Below are 15,364 nucleotides of genomic sequence, written 5' to 3' on the forward strand. Positions count from 1 at the left end.
GAGTGGGTCTGTTTCCAGTGGGGTCCCACAGGGATGGTTCATGGCACTATGCTATTTAACATTTTTATCAAGAACCTATAAAGAAACACAAAATCATCACTGATACAGTTTGCAGATGACACAAAAATTATGAAGTGGTAAATAATGAAGAGGACAGGTCCATGATTCAGAGTGATCAGGGTCACTTGGTAAACTGGGCACAAGCAAACAATGTGCACTTAATACAGCTAAATGTAGATATCGATCTAGGAACAGAATGTAGGCAATACTTACAGGATCCGGATCTTACTGCTTATACTAGGAAGCAGTGACTAAAAAAAGATTGGGGGCTCATGATGGATAATCAGCTGAGCTCCCAGTGTGACACTGTGTCCATAAGAGCTAAGGCAATACTGGGACATATAAACGCAAATCTCAAGTAGGAGTAGAGAGGTTATTTCACCTCCGTATTTGGCACTGACGCAACCACTGCTGGAATACTGTGTCCAGTTCTGGTACCCACAGTTCAAGAAGGATGTTGATAAATTGGAGAGAGTTCAGAGAAAAGCCACAAGAATGATTAAAGAATTAGAAAATATGCCTGGTAGTGACTGAGCTCCTTGAGTCTTTCTATTTAGCTTAACAAAGAGAAGGTCAAGGGATGACTTGATTACAGTCTATAAGTACCTACATGGGGAACAAATATTTAATAACGGGCTCTTCAATCTAGCAAAGAAGTGTAGAACATGACCCAGTGGGTGGAAGCTGAAGCTAGGCAAATTCACACAGGAAATAGGATGTAAATGTTTAACAGAGAGTAATTAGCCATTGCAACAATTTACCAAGGTTCATGGTGGACAATCCATCATTGACCATTTTTAAATCAAGATTGGATGTTTTTTCTAAAAGCTCTGCTGTAGGAATTATTTGTGTTCTACAAGAAGTCAGACTAGATGATCATAGTCTTGGCCTTAGAATCTATGAATAGTGTATTTAAATGAAACCTGTCAAATGTTGTTAAAGTTGTGTGTTGCATATTTACTTCCAAAGTAATGAAATTTAATATCTTGTAATGTATTAGCAGTGGATGGAATAGTTAGTAGGTTTTTATTCCTTAAAACTTGAAACTCACAAAAGTCGAGTATTTTTGTGGTGTATTACATTGTGTCTATTACTTTAGCAGCATGAGTATTAGTGCACTGTAGTAAAAGTCTTTGTTTGTGAAAGCATGATTAGAGAGATGCTTGTGGATGTTTGTTTTTATACTGAACAATACAATGCATTGGTTGTTTAAAGGGACACTTCCAGGTTGATTTAAACACAATTTTGCAGACTGGAATAGCTTCAGGAGCTATTTTGGTGAAGGTTCAGGGGACAGTCACCCTGCATCCTCATACCAGCATGCTTCATTATAACAGACAATTTAATGACAGATGCTCAGTTCAAAATATTGGACATTTTAGTTCACTTTTCCCTGACAATTTCTGTTGCAAATTTCTTATACCTCTTAAAGCGTTATATTTTATGGAAAATGTCATTGATAAGTTGATTTAAAAAAAATCACTCAACACATTTTAAAATGTCCACGTTTGGCATTTAATTGTACAATATTTTTCTCTGCTGTTTTAAAGTTAGTTGTGCCAGCTGCCTAACTAAAAATAAGTAGCATTAAGTGGTCAATTAGATTAGTACACTTTGTTCTTTAGAGATCTGGATTAAACATTCTGACTTAGATCAGAAATGAAAGCGAGTTTGATAGTTCATCCTACACTCCCCATTAAAACTACTACAAGATATGGTACAATTGCTAGTCTTTGTTCCAGATAGGTCTAGCAGCGGGATGCCAGGTGTAGTGAGTCAGAACTGATATACACCTGCAGGACTGAAGAAAAACATGCAGTCTCTGGGCCTGATTCTCTTTTCACTTAGCTTGGTATGACACTAGTGTAGTTCCATCAATTTCAGTAGAGATACCACTGATAGGTTTAAGGAGAACTAGCTCCACTCCATGCGCTATGCCTTGTTTAAGCCTCTATGAGCACTCAGTTTACCTTCCAAATTTTAACTAAAAAAAAAATACCCGCCTACACAGAAGTGTAAACAATAAAGGTCCCCAAACATGTAACAATACTTGAAAATGTCCTTCTAAAACAACAAATGCCCCATATTTTGATGTTACTGATGTAGTTTCTCAATTGATTTCTAAATTAGGAACCCAGACCTGTTCATCCGTTTACATGTAAGCATGTAAACATTGACTTCAGGACTGGGCCCTAAACCAATTGGCTAGTCTGTGTATTGCAGTCATATCGGCTGCCATTAAACCATCACTAGCACATGGAGGCTGGAAATTAACAGTTGCTATATGTACAAACAGCAAGATAAAGTAGTGATATTTATTGCACGCTTTCAATGTCAGTCCAAATTAAAATTTGCTGTCTGGAAAAAGGGAACTCTTTGGTCTTTGTTATTATAATTGCATGAATATTACCGTTTTTATGTGATTTATTTTCATGGCAGGATAGGCCTGGGTAAATGCATTATATACTGGAATGCACAGAGAGATTAATTGAAGCCAACTCAATTACAATGCTGTCAGACTTACTTGACTGCAGTCTTCAAAGACACGTTCCCCACAATACCTCCGACACACAAGCTGCTTTTGTTAGCTGAGCTCTACTGGATCAACCAGACTTGTTTCAGTCACAGGCAGTGATCTTCTTTTCAGTTCTTCAGATGAATATGGTGTAAAGCCTTTCTGGAAACCCAAAACACCACCAAAATATGGCAACAATTTATAACCGATATGTCCTTTTTAGAGCAATCAGTCACTACATACCTGGTTGTTCAGTTAAAGATGGAGGAGGAGGACTCAGGGCAAGGTTCAGAGCCACTACGAGGAACTGGGAAATTTTATTTACATGATCTCTCCTACCTGACCAACCTGTGTAAGTGCCTCAGCATGAAACTTACACCCATATTGGCCTTGAGCAGTGGGATGATCCTTTCCTGGAAAGGATAATCAGTTACTCAGCCACAACACCAAGGATATCTCTGGGTGGATGGAGCCATTAGCAAGGACCTGAGCCAAATTTCATTGAAACAGAATTGGAGTCTTTCCACTAATAAGTTGGATCAAACTATAGGAGATATATACCAGAGAAACTGTTCCAAATAAAAAATAACCTTGTGCGCTGTGCATAAACAATAAGTACCCCTATTACACTGCTGCTGCCAGCGGAACATAGTCAATTCTAAAGGTAGATTAGAGATGGTCTAGTGGCAGCTTGAGCTTGTACGTAAAGCGAGTCGGCCATCAACAATTCAATTTCCTTTGTGCAGCTGGAAAGAGATCCTGTGACACAAGCCTAGTCTTGACAGGAACAACTGTCTCCCCAGTTAAGATTGCAGTCTCGGTTTTGACCTGTGGGCCAAAACATACCAGGGTTATGACATGTATGAGACTATCTGTAAACAGAACTATTCTACCCTATGGAAGAATTCTTCTGTCAACCTAGCATAGTCTGCACAGGGACTTAGATCATCTTAAACGTATCAGGCAGGTGTGTGGATTTTTCACACTTCTGAACGATATAGTTAAGACGACCTAATTTGCTAGTGTAGACGAGGCCTGAGAACAGCTGTAATTTTGTTCTAAGTACATTTAGTTTTTTTCTCGTGACACTATTGCTGCCCAGCATAAATTTGCTATCATGCTCTTAAACTGGTTTTACAGAAAACTCCCTTAATTCAAACAATAGCAAGAGCAGAGGTGTGAATTCAGCATCCTTCCGGTACCCCAATGAGAATGGCCATTAATGCTTAAAAGGCTATTTAGAGCTGTAGTCTGCCACCCTATTCAAGTTGGTTAGTATCTTATGCTGCATAGTGCTCCTCCTGAAATGGGTGGGGCTGCTCACAGAGGAAGGATTTATACAACATGAATAAGTGTGGCACAATCCAACTTTCAGTGGCCATGTAATTGAATCAAAACCAGGCCATTTTTAGTCAAGAACGTAACTCTGGATTTAGGAGCCTAGCTTTACACCAAAGCTTGGAGAGTGTTGGCCTCTTTCTGTCAAACAAAGAAAATTTAAGAAAGAAAGAAAATTCAAAATGCCTAGAACTATGTTAGTGCGAAAATAAGATTACAACTGTAAACACAAAAATTGGGGAATGACAAACTTCATGGGCTCAGAACAAAAATAACTATTGCATATTTGCACTCTGCGCCATCTGTCGCTGTCAGTCTTTTAAAAACAAAATATAATTTCCACTCAAAACATAATATAATAACTGAACTCCAGATGTAGCCTTAATCCCAGCATTCAGTACTGCAAAAACTATGGTTTACAGGTAGGGAGCCCAGACTTCCCAATTTTATAGGGACAGTCCTGATATTTGGGATTTTTTTTTTACATAGGTGCCTATTACCCACCCATCCCATCCCCATTTTTTAACACTTTCTATCTGATCACCCTATTTGCAGGAGATCAGAGTAGGGACTTGGCTTTACTTATAGTGCAACAGAGGTGCAGCTACATACGGCTGTAGTACTTCAGTGTAGACGCTACTATGCTGGCAGGTGAGCTTCTCCCTTCAGCATAGTTAATCCAACTCTCCAAGAGGTGGTAGAAGCTCTCCCAGCAACACAGTGCTGTCTATGTGGGGGAGTTAGCTCGGTATTACTACGACGCAGAAGGGTGTGGATTTTTCACATCCCTAAGTGACGTAGATATTCTGGTAGAGGTCTGTAGTGTCGACTTAGCATAGATGATTATAATAGTCCTTTTTTGGCCTTAAGATCTATGAATGTATAGAAACTGGTGGGGAAAAAAAGATATTTTTTTTATGAGAAATCCATCCACAATCTAAGGCTATGTCTACGCTACAGAGTCTGGGCTGGCATACACTGCATCTATACTATGGTGCTATGCCAACAGCAGGAGTTCGGATCGGGTAAGGAATATCACCTCCCCGAATCACATTAGTTACATTGATAGAGGCACTCTTCTGTCAGCATAGCTGCCTCTACAGTGGGGTTTTGTCAGCATAGCTGTGTCACTGGGGTGAGAGTGTTTCCCATACCCTGACCAACGTGCCTATGCCAGTATAAGTTTTAAGTGCAGGTGAAGCCAGAGGCAAGGTCTACACTATAAACTTACATCGGTAACTACGTCACTCGGGTATGAAAAATCCACGCCCCTGAGCAACACAGTTATACCGACCTAACCCCCAGAATGGACAGCACTATGTCAGCAGGAGGGCTTCTCCTGTCAACGTAGCAAAACCCTCTTGTGGAGATGGAGTAACTACCCCGGTAAGAGAAGCTCTCCCAGCTGGGTAGTAGCATCTTCTTTAAAGGGCTTCAACAGCACAGCTGCAGCTTTTTAAATGCAGACCTGCCTTAAATGTGTCACTATATGCAATATCGCCAGGATTACAGGTGTTTTTTCTTAGGCACAGAACAAAGATTTAACTCGGGGAGGGTATCAGACCATGTAATTCTCAGGATGCCTTTGACAACATCAGTAATTCACTCTTCCCTTCCCTCCAACGTAGAATAGCCTTTAGCCAACTTAATTCTCTTTTTCTCCTCTTTTTATTACAATAAACGCAGGCTGAAATTGAAGAAAAGCCTTTCTGTGTAATTGGCAACCTCCTGTATCTCACCTACTAAGAAATGTGCACATGGAGTATTACTTAGGGCTGAGAGTATAGAAATGAGAAATCACCAAAATGAGAGTGAAATTAGAGTCCTGGGGACATTAGCTAATTGAACAAGCCATTCCACATGAGAAATTCAACTAAAAGCAATCATATGGGAGCAGACAAAGAGCAATTTGCAACCAGCAGACACACAAGAAAATGGAGAAGGCCATTGAAAAAAGATGTAATAAAACCAGGATCCCGCAAGCATCATAGCTTATTATGCACAGGCAGCAAAACCAACCCTCACACCTTCCCCCACAGACTGATCAGGGAGGAACTCTACAAAAGATTCTCACAAAAGACTTCTACCCCAGAGCTTCCTCTAATGGGTTTTAGCACAAGCGCGTGGGGGCGGGGGCAACCTGGGCCATGGTCAGAAAGCCAAATCAAGTGGCACTAGTATAAGGATATGGATGGTTATAATGTTTCATGATTGATCTCTTGGTTTTTTCTGTTCAGATCCTTGTGAAGTCACATTTGGACATAACCATCTTTACCAGGGCTAACCTCTCATTAGCGTCAGTGGGAATTTTACCTGAGTAAGGATGTCCAGATTTGGTCCTTTACTATTAATAAGTGCCATCAGTATACTTGGCCCTGAGCAAGCCAGGCTGCCAAGCACAGAAACTCAGTGATATGCCGCTATCACATCCTGTGCTGGGTTCGAATCATGACTGCTCATAGCCATTACATTGCCTGGCATCACTGGCTTTTCAGCCCCGTTTCTAGATGTTTTGTACTCACCTATTGTACCTTCACGCTAAGGCCATATGCCAGACCTGCTGCTGCATAGTGTTACTCTGGCATTTTATCATGTGAATCAGAGGGTATAGGCAGGGAGAGCTCCAGCATAGGTAGGAATCTCCCCCCGCCCTTGTGTCAAATCTCTTCACCCATGTTGCGTCTCTTCTTTTCCATGCATGCTTGTGCGTTTACTGCCCCCTCCTGCTATCGCACTGTGTGTGCTTTCTCTCCACTCCAGCTTTTGTGCTGTTTCTCCACACTGTTCTGTTGCCTGAGAGAAGAGGAAACACTCACCAGCAGAAGCAGAAATACCGCTGGGATCGTCTCACTGTATTTCCTTCCGAATCATTCTGCTGTCAATGGGACAGGCTTTGCCCCCACCTTCCCCGTCCCCAAAAGGGTAACAGTTCCACTGCTCACCACACATCTCCTGGGGCATGTGCACAAAAAGCTCGTCTCATTGAGGTTTGTACCTTTCTACCAACCCCAGGGGCCCCTGAAACTCAACCCAGCTCCCCAACAGCACAGCTCCATTGCAATCACAATTCCCTGCTGTCACTGCCTCAGGAGTCCTTTTAAAAAAGGGTTTCCCCAGTGTGGCTTTGACTATGGAAGAGTGATGGCTATTAATGCAGTACAATGCCCCCAAGCCCACGTGGAGGGGATTAGTTCACTACTTACCCAGCAGAAATACAAGGTACTGTATTCCAAACCACCAACACTGCTTCCTACTGTCTGTAACTTTGCCTTAGAAGTCTCCAATGCAAGTATTTCATCCAGCCAAATTCTGCTCTTCCAAGACCTGGTGAAGTCACAGCTTAAGGTAATCGGGTCATAGGAGAGGAAGAATAGTATCTCTGTTATTAAGATACTTTATTGGTACTCAAGAAACCTGGGTTCAAATCTCAGCTCTGACATAGAGTCTGGTTGACCTTGGGCAAGTCCCTTAATCTCTGTGGTCCTGAGCCACAAAGTTATTCAAAAAGAATGAGGAGTACTTGTGGCACCCAAATTTATTTGGGCATAAGCTTTCATGGGATAAAACCCACTTCCTCTGAGGCATGGTTTTTAGGCCACAAAAGCTTATGCCCAAATAAATTTGTTAGTCTCTAAGGTGCCACAAGTACTCCTCATGCTTTTTGCTGACACAGACTAACACGTCTGCCACTCTGAAAGTTATTCTCAGGATTAGGCCCCTACATCCCACTTTTAGGCTCCACTGTGATCTACAAAACTCCCATTGACCCTGTAGGCACCTAACTTCACTTGGCACCTAAGTTTCCAGAGTAAAAGTTCCCTGGGCATCTAAGCCCCCAAATGATCCATGAAGTGGGTGAAGAGAGGCATTTGCTTGCCTATCTCACATGCAGGGCCCTAATCTGGTAGGCGTGCTCATAGGCCACCCACCAGTTCAGATCCCATTCAAACTCCAGCCAGAGGAGGTGGTGGTGGTGCCCACTTCATAACTTTTAGCTCCATGGTAAGTGCGCGCACCTGGAATGTGGGACACTCCAGCTCAAATCCCCCCTCTCTGCCAGAGGGGAAGAAAGGATTTGAGCAGGGATCTCCCACCTCTCTGGAGCATGCTTTATCCACTGATCTATGGGATATTCCCTCCCTCTCTCCTGGTGAAACTGCTTCCCCATGGACAAATAATGAAAGATGGACCAGGCAGACTGGATCCTGGCTCTCTTACCTCCTAGATGGGTGCCTTAACCACTGGCCCATAGAGACCTTCTGTTCAAATTGTGTGTCCTTCTCAAGCAGAGGAGGGAATTGAATTTAGGTCTCCCACATCCCAGGTGAGTGGTCCAGTCTTTGGGTTACATATATAAAGTAGCTACTCTCCAGCTGTTGTGTGTGGAGTCAGGCAGATGCCCAACTCATTCCTGCAAGAACCTACTTAGGCACCTCCAGGGTTCAGCAGGAGTTTTGGGGACTCCAGGAAGCTGGTTCCTGGTTATGGATTACAAGCAGAAATAGGCACCTCCCTGCAGCCCATACTTAGGTGCCGTAAAAGAGTGGCGCTTGGGATAAACCCCTGTCATTGGTATCTCCCATCGGCTAACTTAGGTGGCTCCCCATCTAGTGTACTGGCTCTGTGGCTCACATTCTAAGGTCCCTGTCTCTCTCCCCGTCCGTCGTGTAAGACGCCTAGCGCAGGCTTTGTGGATCTTGGTGTTGTTCCTGTGATTTTCTAGGAACCTGACATTTGCAACGCCTAAGTCCCTTGGTGGAGCAGGGACTGTGCCATGCCTTGATTTCCTCATACATAAAAGGAAGGGAAATAATACTTCCCTTCCTCTAGCCTGTCTTTGCCTCGTTCATTTGAGACTACCACTTACTCTGTGCTGTACAACCACAGTGGGGCTCCATTCTCAGGTGGAGCATCAAGATGCTACTGACATGCAAATAATAATGATATTCCAATTAAAAAGCAAATGGTATTTTTCCTGCTGTCGGCAAGAATTACCCAAAAAGATGATAATGAGACTCTCTGTGAACAGCTGCCATTTTGAATGTCTGAGACCAATTAAAATCTAGACAGAAAATGTCAGACTGCACCATCCAAGAGCTGCATTTGAAATAATGGTACCTTAATTATCATGAGCATTTTCAAAGTAGAAAAAACAACTTGCTCTCATTAAGGATTAATCACTTGCCAGTTCTATTTTCACCATTGAAAGCTGAATTTGAATTACAGAAGCACATTAAAATATCAGCACACTTCAAAATGTATTTTAATAGCACTTAGCAGCACTCAGATAGCGTTTTCCAGCTTCAAAACACTTTAGAGGCTAAGTAATGGATTCAGTGGTGGGTTTTGTACAGAACCTATATACCTGCTGATAGTGCCATCTACATGGATAAAGAGCTTCAAAGGACTGTCTCTAAAGTTGGTAGGTGGGCAGTATTATTATCCCCAGGCACCCACAAATTAAGGTGCCCCAAACCAGTGGCCACTTTTGAAAATGTTGGCCTATGTGACGTGCCCAAGGCTTCATGGGGAGACTGTGTGAGCGTCAGAATTAGAACTCACCTCCCACTCCTTTGCTTAGGCCACTAGATCACACCTCTCAGTTCCTATACTTTATAGATGGCTGTATTACTTGTTTCCCATTTTGGTGGCAATATTCCATTCCTGGGCTAGGCTATGATTGTCAAAAGGTCAGTCCAGGGGGGATTTGTATCCAAAGTGATCGATAACTGAAAATAAAACTGTGGAAAAGAAATGTCATGTCAACCTCATCTATAGCAACAGGAAAATCCCAGCCAATGGGAGCTGCAGAGCCGGCCGTTGGGGTGGGGGCAGCGCACAGAGCTCCTGTGGCCATCACTGTGCCTAGGAGCCAGACATGCCAGCCGCTTCCTGGAGCTGTGCAGAGCCAGGGCAGGCTGGGAGCTTTTAGCGGACTTTTAGTGGCCCAGTCAGCAGTGCTGACCAGAGCCGCCTGGGGCCCTCTTCGACTGGGTGTTCCATTTGAAAACCAGATGCCTGACAACCCTACACGTGCGGCTGCTACCAAGTTTCTCTACCTTGGAAGCAAACTGCTGAAAATGAGGCAAGGAGTAGGTGGGCTGCGCCAGCCTAGCCCAGCAGATGAGGTTGGGGAAGGGAAGTGTGTTTATGCTGTGGAGGGATGGAGCACCCACTATTAGGGAGTAGCAGCAGAAAGCCTCCTAGTGCTCTCTTTCAGGTGTCTCCGACAATGGGCTGTAACCAGCCCAACTTATCCTCTGTAATATGGCTCAGATGCTGCTCTGCCATGTCAAACCAACAGAGTTTCCCTTGATCAGCAGATCGGTTTTGTCAATAAGTACAGCAGGATACTTTGACTCCTGGACACTTCTTGCTCAGTAAGGGTCTGATTCTGCCACTGTTACTCATGCTGAGTAACTCCTTACTCTGTCAGCAGTCCCCACTGAAGTCTATGGAGTAAGCCCCTCAGGATGAGAAAGGAAGACTGAATCAGGCCCCGAGGGAATGTTTACATTGTAATTAAACACCCGTGGCTGGCCCACGTCAGCTTCAGTGTAGACATACCCTGACTGTCTTATCTGGACTCTTGTCAGAGAAGATATTTATAGTGCCTGTGGTGGGGGCTGATTAGCTGATGGTTGCTAGGCAATCAATCTTTCAGAAACAGTCTCGTTCTTTAGTACTGGCAATAGACATAAAAAGGAGGTTACACTCATGGGCCAGATCCTGCTCCTACAGAAGTCAGGAAATGACAAAATTCCCATTGACTCCCATGGGAAGAAGGGACAGGCTTCTAATGATCAAACCTCCATGTTTACTATTTATACATATATTATCATCACAGCAAAATGGCTGACCAAGTATTCTACAGTTACTTAACAACATAGTAAAGGCATCCTGATTGGTTAATAATTAAATCACACAGTGTTTTAGTATCATAAGAACATAAGAACGGCCATACTGAATCAGACCAAAGGTCCATCTCGCCCAGTATCACGTCTTCCAACAGTGACCAATGCCAGGTGCCCCAGAGGGAATGAACAGAACTGGTAATCATCAAGTGATCCATCCCCTGTCGCCCATTCCCAGCTTCTGGCAAACAGGCTAGGAACACCATCCCTGCCCATCCTGGCTAATAGCCATTGATGGACCTATCCTCCATGAACTTATCTATTTCTTTTTTGAACCCTGTTATCGTCTTGGCCATCACAACATCCTCTGGCAAGGAGTTCCACAGGTTGACTATGCATTGTGTGCGTCAGGATAGTTTGCCATTGTGCCTTTAAAACTGTCTCCTTGAGAAACCTTCAGCTCTCCTGAACTCCTACGTCTCTTAGATTTCCTCCCACCCCATTTTCTTCCCTACAGTTACTGAGTGTATTGAAGTCTGGTTTTTTTGAAGTGCACGGTTCTTATTCTGCTGGTCCCCTTCTTTCCTTCCTTTAGAATCATGAAACCTACCATCTCATGATCACTTTCACCAAAATTACCTTCACATTCACTACTCATTCCTCCCTCTTGGAAAGAATTAAGTCTAAAATCGCTCCTCCTCCTCCCCCCGCTCCCTGCGGTTACGTTCCACTTTCTGAAACAAAAGTTGTCCCCAGTACATTCCAAGAACTTATTGGAAGTTTTGTGCTCTGCGGTATTACTTTTCCAACGCATGTCTGGGTGGTTAAAATCCCCCATTACTACCAGATCTCATATTTTGGGTATTTCTGTTATTTGTTCTAGAAATGTCTCATCTACCTTCTCTTCCTGATTTAGTGGTCTATGGAAGACCTCTACCATGACATCATCCCTATTTTTTTACCCCAGTTATCTTCACCCAGAGACTTTCAATTGGTCTGCCTCCCGCCTCCTTCTGGACCTCAGAACAAGAATATATATCAGGGGTTGGCAACCTTTCAGAAGTGGTGTGCCGAGTCTTCATTTATTCATTCTAATTTAAGGGTTCGCGTGCCAGTAATACATTTGAATGTTTTTAGAAAGTCTCTCTCTATAAGTCTATAATATATAACTAAACTATTATTGTATGTAAAGTAAATAAGGTTTTTAAAATGTTTAAGAAGCTTCATTTAAAATTAAATTAAAATGCAGAGCCCCCCAGACTGGTGGCCAGTACCCAGGCAGTGTGAAATCAGCTTGCGTGCCGCCTTCAGTACATGTGCCATAGGTTGCCTACCCCTGGTATATATTCTTGAAGTATCATGCAACACCACCTCCTTTTCATCCTATCTGCCCTTCCAGAACAAGCTATATCTCTCTATACCAATATTCCAGCCATGAGCCTTATCCCACCAAGACTCTGCGTTGCCAATTAACTCACAATTTAGCTTGTGTACTAATATTTCCAGTTCTCCCTATTTATTCCCCGTGGTACTTGCATTTGTGTATATCCATCTAAGAGGTTGAGCTGATTCCCCCACTAATTTCCCTTTTGTCACTTCTATGACCCCATTGTAATTTCTCCTGTCCCCGTCGCCCTCTCCCTTCCTTCTCCCCCGCTCCTCCCCAGCATCTAGCAGCTGCCTCTGGAGTGACAGGACTGTAGCCAGGAATATGAGAGTAAAAGGGAGGAAATTTGGAACAATAATACCATGGAAAATTGAAACACTCACCAACTGCAGTCATGGGATCTTTACTGGCCATTACCTCATATTTGAGGTCTCAACTGAAAGATGAGCGCTTCCCTGAAGAGAGAGGAATTTGGAAAGGTTTTTTCAGGGTCAGGAAGTTGGCCTCTCTCCTCAGCTGCAACATCAGACAGTGGGAAATAGCAAGTTAGTCTCAAAGAGCACAGATTCCCAAATGAGAAAACAGACATTAGTACACATTATATGGCATCCACACTTTCAATGAACAGTGCAAAGGAGTAGAGTACATAGATTATTTAATTATATAAACCAGATTTGATTATAAAGCAAACAAGTACTCAGTTCCTTCCGCCTCAAAGGCTAAATAAGATTTTACCCTTATGGAAGAGTCCTGCAGAATTTAATACAGAATGATACCCTTTGAAATGGATTTTTAAGCCATCCTATAGACTTTGATAGAAAATTATATACCTGCTATCAAATTATTTAGGATGTTTAAAAAAAAAACCCACCAAAAAGATCTCAGGGTTAGAAGGGGCCATTGTGATCACCCAGTCTGACCTCCTGGATAACACTGGCATATAATTTGTCAGATGAACAGCATGCAAAAGTGCCCATTGTTATCTCAAGAGTACTTACCTGACATCTGAGGTCTCAGCTAGAAGCCTGACATTTAACACCCTTTCAAAAAGGAACATGTTAATGTGCATGCTGTTCTCACTATTTTTTCTCTGTGTAGAAGCTATTGTAGAGTAGCAAGAAAATCATCCATCTTTGTTGACAGAATATTCCATAAACTATTAGGAAGGCTTTGAAAATGTTGATCCCAAGTACTTTTTAAAAATATCTATCTGAAACAAGCTAGTTCACCAAAAACATCACCATTTAGTTGTCCTTCAATGAAGGGATTAAAGACCAGGTCATTTGAAATTAAAGCAGAAAATCCAGGCTGATAGATTGTGGACAGTGACTGAGTTTTTCTGCCTATGTAGTTTTGAAATGGATAAGGATATTTTGGGGGAAGGAAGGAAGGAAGGAAGGAAGGAAGGAAAGGGAATCCTTTTGGTTAAGGTACATAACTTGGAGTCAGTAGACTCGGGGTCTGATATCTAGTTCTACTATGGGATTCCTTTGAGACTCTTGGCGAATTACTTAGGGCTATATTTGTCCAGAGTGATTGTTAATTTTTGATAGCTGAAATTTTAGATGCCAAATTTTAGACATTGAAGTGCCAAGTTGGGCACGGAAAATTAATGGATGCTTTCAAAACTTTAGGCATTAACCTCATGGTGCCTTACTTTCCTGTGTCACAGCCTCAAATGAATGTTCAGAAAGCATTTTAAGATAACTGGATGGGAAACATTATAGAAATGCCACATTTAAAAAAAACACTAGACATTAGGGCTCACTGTTCAAAGGTGGCCTCTAATTTGCAGATTTTTTTTATTTTTTGGGTGCCCAACTTTAGACACATAGATCCAGATCCACAAAAGTATTTAGGCTCCTACCTTCCATGGAAATCAAGGGAAGTTAGAAACCTAAATACCTTCCTGGACATGGGCCCTATAATTTCATTTTCATAGGTGTTAATCTCCTGAAACTCCTTCCAACCCCAAATCTGGGATTATTAAAAATTGATATAGAATAGGTTACTACTTTTGACAAAATTTGATTGTTTTGCTGTGTTCCTCATCTCCACCCCCCACCCACTCCCTCGTTCTTTCTCTTAGTTGTGTTCACTCCAATCTTCCCCATGTTCTTTTAATTTCTTCTCTACTCCACAGGGCCGGCTCCAAGGATTTTGCCACCCCAAGCAGCAAAGAAAAAAAAAAGGGGGGTTAAGGCAAGCACGATCTGTGGCACTTTGGCAGGAAGTCCTTTACTCCAAGCGGGAGCGAGTAACCATTCGCCGAATTGCCGCCAAATAGCTGGACATGCGGCCCCTCTCCGGAGTGGCCGCCCCAAGCACCTGCTTTGGTAAGCTGGTGCCTGGAGCCAGCCTTGCTACTCCACCTCAATCTCACCTCCCTTCCTTCCAGTTGTCTCATTCAACATCCGGGGGGCTCAACACCTCTGAAAATCAGGCCATAAAACCATGTAAAATTTGAGGCAGCAAAAATTAAAGATCACTTCTGAAAACGTGGGCCTTAGTATGTACTAAGCTTTTATTTTTTGGCTTTGTGAGAGGGAAATTGAAATTGTTTGGGAAGAGTCTGCATCCAGCAATTGTAGAAGCTTACCTAAATCTTACTGCATAGCCGAAGTACAGTGCAGTGATGAAATACTTACAGGGAAACTTTCAGATTACTTTAGACTCATGGACTGGACTGAACAGTCTGTATAGCTCTGAGGGCACATTTGTCTTCCTTTAGCCTGTTCTTGAAGAGATGAGAAGTAATTTCATGCAATTGCCTGGTAACAGAGATTTCAGAACAAGAGGAACTTGTGAGCTACATCTTAAGGTTACAAAAAGAGACTTTCCAAATGTTTTCTTTTTACTGGATTATGCAGTGCAATTTTGGTATTAAATTAAATTAAATTGGAGCGGGGGGGAGGGAGCAATTTTACATTGTGTAATCCAAGTATTGTTTCCTTATAGGACTTTGTGAAATTTAGGACACCAAAGTGAATATCCTATTTGTGATGTCATGAGTGAAATCCTGGCACCATTGAAGTCAATGGGAGTTTTGCCACTGGCTTCACTGGAGCCAGGATTTCAACCCATCTTTCTTTCTTTCTTTCTTTCTTTTTAAATGCCACTCCCTATAGCCCTGACTCTGGAGGGTGTTGAGTGGTGCTGAGTATCCTAATCTCCCAGTGAAGTGACAAGGCTAGGATGGCAGCAGAAGAA

This window comes from Mauremys reevesii, linkage group 1 (genome assembly GCF_016161935.1).
Source record: "Mauremys reevesii isolate NIE-2019 linkage group 1, ASM1616193v1, whole genome shotgun sequence".
NCBI lineage: Eukaryota > Metazoa > Chordata > Testudines > Geoemydidae > Mauremys > Mauremys reevesii.